Source organism: Lathyrus oleraceus, chromosome 7 (assembly GCF_024323335.1).
Source record: "Lathyrus oleraceus cultivar Zhongwan6 chromosome 7, CAAS_Psat_ZW6_1.0, whole genome shotgun sequence".
Lineage (NCBI taxonomy): Eukaryota > Viridiplantae > Streptophyta > Magnoliopsida > Fabales > Fabaceae > Lathyrus > Lathyrus oleraceus.
This window is the reverse complement of record NC_066585.1, coordinates 251,161,886-251,167,572: the sequence shown is the minus strand read 5'-3', so window position 1 is coordinate 251,167,572 and position 5,687 is coordinate 251,161,886.

Below are 5,687 nucleotides of genomic sequence, written 5' to 3'. Positions count from 1 at the left end.
AGGTTGTCAGGCAGTTTCTACCTTAGTGGTGAAGTGCTCTATAAGAGAAATTTTGACATGGTTTTGCTCAGATGCGTGGATAGACACGAAGCAAACCTGTTGATGACTGAGGTCCATGAGGGTTCATTTGGTACTCATTCCAATGGACATGCCATGGCAAGAAAGATGTTGAGAGCATGCTACTATTGGCTGACAATGGAGTCTGACTGCTGCAAGTATGTGAAGAAATGCCACAAGTGTCAGATTTACGCGGACAAGATTCATATTCCTCCGACACTTCTGAATGTGATTTCATCACCATGGCCGTTCTCTACGTGGGGAATTGACATGATCGGCATGATTGAACCGAAAGCGTCCAATGGGCACAGGTTTATTCTCGTAGCAATTGATTACTTCACCAAATGGGTTGAAGCCGCTTCGTATGCGAATGTGACCAGGCAGGTGGTCGTGAAGTTTATCAAGAATCAGCTTATTTGCCGTTATGGTGTGCCAGATAAGATCATTACTGATAATGGATCTAATCTGAATAATAAGATGATGGAAGAGTTGTGCGCTGAGTTCAAGATTGCACACCATAATTCCTCTCCTTATAGACCTAAGATGAATGGGGCTGTTGAAGCTACTAATAAGAATATCAAGAAGATTATCCAGAAGATGACAGTTACGTACAAAGATTGGCATGAGATGCTGCCATTTGCTTTGCATGGATATCGTACATCTGTCCGCACTTCAACAGGGGCAACCCCTTTCTCTCTTGTTTACGGCATGGAGGCTGTTCTCCCAGTAGAGGTGGAGATCCCATCAATGAGAGTCTTGATGGAAGCCAAGTTGACTGATGCTGAATGGATTCAGAGTCGTTACGACCAGTTGAATTTGATTGAAGAGAAGCGACTGACTGCCATGTGCCATGGTCAGTTATATCAGCAGAGAATGAAGAAAGCATTCGATAAGAAGGTCAAGCCTCGGGTGTTCTGAGAAGGTGACCTCGTGCTCAAGAAAGTCTCGTCTTTCGCGCCCGATTCCAGGGGCAAGTGGACTCCAAACTATGAAGGTCCATATGTTGTTAAGAGAGCCTTTTCAGGCGGAGCTTTGATGCTTACAACAATGGATGGGGAGGATTTCACTCGTCCTGTGAATTCAGATGCAGTCAAGAAATACTATGCCTAAAAAAAAAGAGTATATAAAAGAAAAACAAAATAGCTCACTAAGTTGAAAACCCGAAAGGGCGGCTTAGGAAAAAATGAACGTCTCGGTGGAAAACCTGAAAGGGCGATCCAGGCAAAAGTTAGAGACATGAAAAAGAATATTTTTATCCCGCTAGATTGAGTACCTCACCCTGGGGCAATCTAGGCAAAAATTAGGGATTTGGCAAGTAACTGCATCCTGACAAGACTTTCTGTTCCGCAGCTGTCTTTTTGTCAGAGATTTTCGTGATTCGTCGTCAACTGAAGCTTCAAATACATCGAGATTCAAATTGGTAGAGAAAGGATCATTATGTTCAATGTAGCCCTCTTCCAATATATATCACTGATTTCAAATTTGTACAGATCTATGGAGTCTTGCCATTTGCAGGCTACCATTCCATCAAATAAATTTGAGCTTTTATCCAATTATTTGCACTCTTATTTGTTTCAATTCAACAAATGTTTTGCATGTTTTAATTGATAAAATGTCATTGTTTTAAACAAATAAATTTTTCAAATTGTTGTTTTAAACAAAGTGAACATTCACTATGATGAAAGGATACTTAAGAATTTCTCAGTGCTCTCCCAAGGGTGGCATGATTTCCAACAGGTAAGACATTTGTTCATATTCCTGGCATGGTTGTATCCTCTTTCTCCAGTTTTGTTGTTGGGGTTGTTCCTCAAGCAGAGCTTTTGTTGGGGTTGTTCCCCAAGCAGAGTGTTTGTTAGGACTTCATAGTCCTCTCTAACAGTATTCTTTCCCCAGCATGGATGTTTCCTTTTGGAAGATTCAGTGGTGGATGGGTTGACATCCCGGTACTTCATCATTTTTCTCAGCACAGTCGCTGACAGAGTTGTTGATATGATGGACTGCGTTTATTCTATATCTCCCCATCAGAGCGCTTGTTGAGGTTTTCACCTCCTATCCCTTCAGCGGAGCAGTGATTATTTTCCTCCTCAGCGGTTGTTGGTTTCCTCTTGGAAGGTTCAGCATTTGGTGGTTGATCCCCAACTCTCCTCCTCATCCCCAGTGGAACCACCAATAGATTTGTGGTATGATGGATTGTATCTGTGATGTTTCCTTACGGAATTCCCGCCAGGGTTGGTATTTCCAACGAAGTTGGTATCCTCAACAGAGTTGCTTTTGTGGCAGTTTCTGCTTGTTGAAAATCTCTGTTTCCCCAGTTGGGTCGGTTGGTGGTATATCATCCATAGATTTGGTTGATCTCCTGATGCTTTTGATCCCTAGTAGAGTGGCTTGTGTGCAGAATCTACTTTTGTGTGATCTATTTTTCCCTCAGTGGGTTTATCCCCGACGGAGTGGCTGACAGTATTCCCAGTAGAGTTGCTTGCGCAGCTATATTCTACTTGTATCCTGTTCTCTTCGGCAGTTCTTGCTTGTGCAGTGAACTCTTGTTTCCTAGTTGATACTGAGGATACCCCTGCAGAAATCTCGGGATTTCTCCATTTCCCCAACAGATTTTGCTTTTGTGGCAGTTGTTGCCTGTTATGAACTTCTGTTCCCCAGTTGGGTCGACTGATGATCCATCACTCAGAGATTTTGTGATTTCTTTGATATCTCTGACATCTTTTGCCTCCCCGCAGATATTTGCTTTTCAGCATATAGATCTCCAGCAGATTGGCTCTCCAGTTGGTTTTCCCCTCTGGAAGTGTAGTACCGGGCGTTTGATTCCTGGGCCTGTTTGTGTTAGCAACGTCTGTTTTGTCAGCATTCATCAAACATAAATTACGCATATTCATGCATACTTTCAACATTCAGATATTCATGATTGCATTTTTGCCATATATCTCTTGTTTGTTGCTCCCTGCTATGGGTGATATAGATCTCCACAATAGATCTCCCCCAAGCAGATGTCGGGTGTTTAATCTCTCAATATAAAGTCAGCCCCATAAGCAAAAAGTGTTTGTCTTTCCTTCTGCGATTCCCCACTGAGATATACCCTTGTGGATGACGGTTTTTCCGTTTCCTCCCAACACATATATTGGGACGGATTTTCCTATTGAGTTATATCCTCATTAGGACGAGTCATGTTTTAGTTTGCCTTTCGGTTTGATCCTGAATTGGCATTTTTTAACTATCTCTTGTGCTTCCCTGTGGAATAAATGAATAATTTGCCCAGTAATTGGTAATAATTCCTTTTATCCCCAGCGGAATCTTTTGGGCCTCTACCCTTATACCGGTAGTTATAAGTCCTATGTTCCTTTTCCTCTTGGCGGAATTTGTGGTTATATACCTTTTATTCCTTGGCAAGAGTCGTTGGTTTTCTACCCCGTATTTGGTAGATGTAACCCTACCTTTTATCCTCATCAGAGTTGTTGGCTACTACCCAGTATTCGGTAGTTGTAAGTCCTATCTCTTTTTCCCTAGCAGAGGTAACCTTTGTGGTTCATTCTGGTTGATGGTGGATTTTGTGGTCTTCTACCCAGTATTCGGTAGTTGTAAATCCTATGTTGTTGGTGTCTCCCCAACGGAGTCTGTGCTTTCTTGTGGATAGTTGCCGTATGCTAGCAATTTTATCCTCAGCCAGAGCTTGTGGTCTTCTACCCCGTATTCGATAGTTGTAAACCCTAATTTCTCCCCTTTGCGGAGTTAACCTTGTTGTTCATCCTAACCGATTATGGTTACTCTTTGTGGTTATCTCCATTCAATATTCGATGTTGATATTCCCTCCTTGCTTCTGGGTATTTGCTGTATGCTAGCAATTGTAACCCCAACAAGTCTTCTGGATAATTGCCGGATGCTAGCAATTTTATCCTCAGTGGGTTCTTTCACCGTTTGCCAGTGATTTATTCCCCGGATCATTTATGTTTATCAATGTATCCCTTGTGAGTTTTCTTTCATTTACCCTTTTGCTTGGTAATGATTGTTGCTCCCTTTGATCGGTCATCTCTATATACCTAGTTCTGGTATCCCGATGCCTTTCTTTTCGGTTGATTTATCCTTTATTAACCCAGTAACCGGTTGTGGATAATCTTCCATGCGAGTGTGTTATCCAAGTTCTGACGGTAATGGATAATATATCTCATGCACTCTTCGGCCGAAGCCTATGGTGTTTCCCCAGTCGAGTAAGATTCGTGTTCCATTTTGCGGAATCGAATATTCTTTGTTTCTTGGATAATTGTCGGATGCTTGCAATTTATCCCCTGTGAGTTATCTTTCGTATACCCTGTTGTTGTGGTATCGATTGTCTCCCTTTTCGGTAGGTCACCTATTATATACCCAGTAACCGGTATCTCTGGTGTCTCTTCCTTTTCGAGTATGTTATTCACGTTATGACGGTGATGAATAATATATATCTTTCACTCTTTGGTTGGAATCCTTTGTTGATTTTCCCCAGCGGAGTAAGATTCGTATTCTTTGTAGAATCGAATATCCATCCTTTGTTAAGTTTGTGTTTGGCTCTCTTCAGGATGATGAGTGTCTTGGCAGTAAAAACCAATTCACGTGTTCGGTTGGTCACCTATTATATACCCAGTAACCGGTATCCCTGGTGTTTCCTTCCATGCGAGTATATTATCTACGTTCTGACGGTAATAGATAATATATCTCATGCGAGTATACTATCCATGTTCTGACGGTAATGGATATTATATCTCATGCGCTCTTTGGGTTTGTTTCCCCAGCTGAGTAAGATTCGTTTTCCCGTTGTGGATTCGAATGTCCATCTTGTAAGTCGATTTGCTTTTTCAAGCCCTCCTTTCGGGTGATGAGTGTTTTGGCATATATACCAATTCACGCTTCGGTCGGTCACCTATTATATACCCAGTAACCGTTATCCCTGGTGTTCCTTCCTTTCTACTCCCTATTATGACCTTGGTCCCCTGTGGAGTCAGATTTTCCTGAGTTGATGTACCTTTTTCAGGTCTTTCTCAGATGTTTGGTTGATTGATATCTCTCACCCTTATACCGGTCTTAGATATTCTTTCTTCCTGAGTTTGTTACCCTTATACCGGTGACACCTCATTCTTTGTTGCTTCCCCAGGAAAGTCTCTTTGTTAGACATCCAGTGGGGTTTCCTGTGGTGATTTTTACCCTTTTGTTGTATTGGCGTTTTCCCCAATATATGCAATTTTTTCCCCGGCAGGGAGGTTCTATGTGAATCTTTTCCCTAGTCCGAGTCCGAATTTTTATCCGAAGTATCCTTTGTGGATAGTTTGAGTCAGCTTGAGTCTTTCCAATGGAAGTGTTTTCCTTTGGAATTCTTCTTTTTCCCTGTTTGAGTCCTTCACTCCCCAGTGAGGTCTCCAGTCCAATCGTGTCTTGTTCGCGCAGTGTCTAATTCAGTTTCACCCTAATTCAGAGTCGTGTCCTGCTCACGCATTCTTTTTCTTTTATCCCCATGAGAGTCTTGTTAGAGTCTCTGTTCCTGGTGAGTGTATTACTCCGATGGAACGTCTTTTCTTTGTGGACCGTTATTCCCCACAGAGTTTTGTTTCTTTTGCATGCATACATTTGCATCATAAGGTCTCTTAGGGACCAAA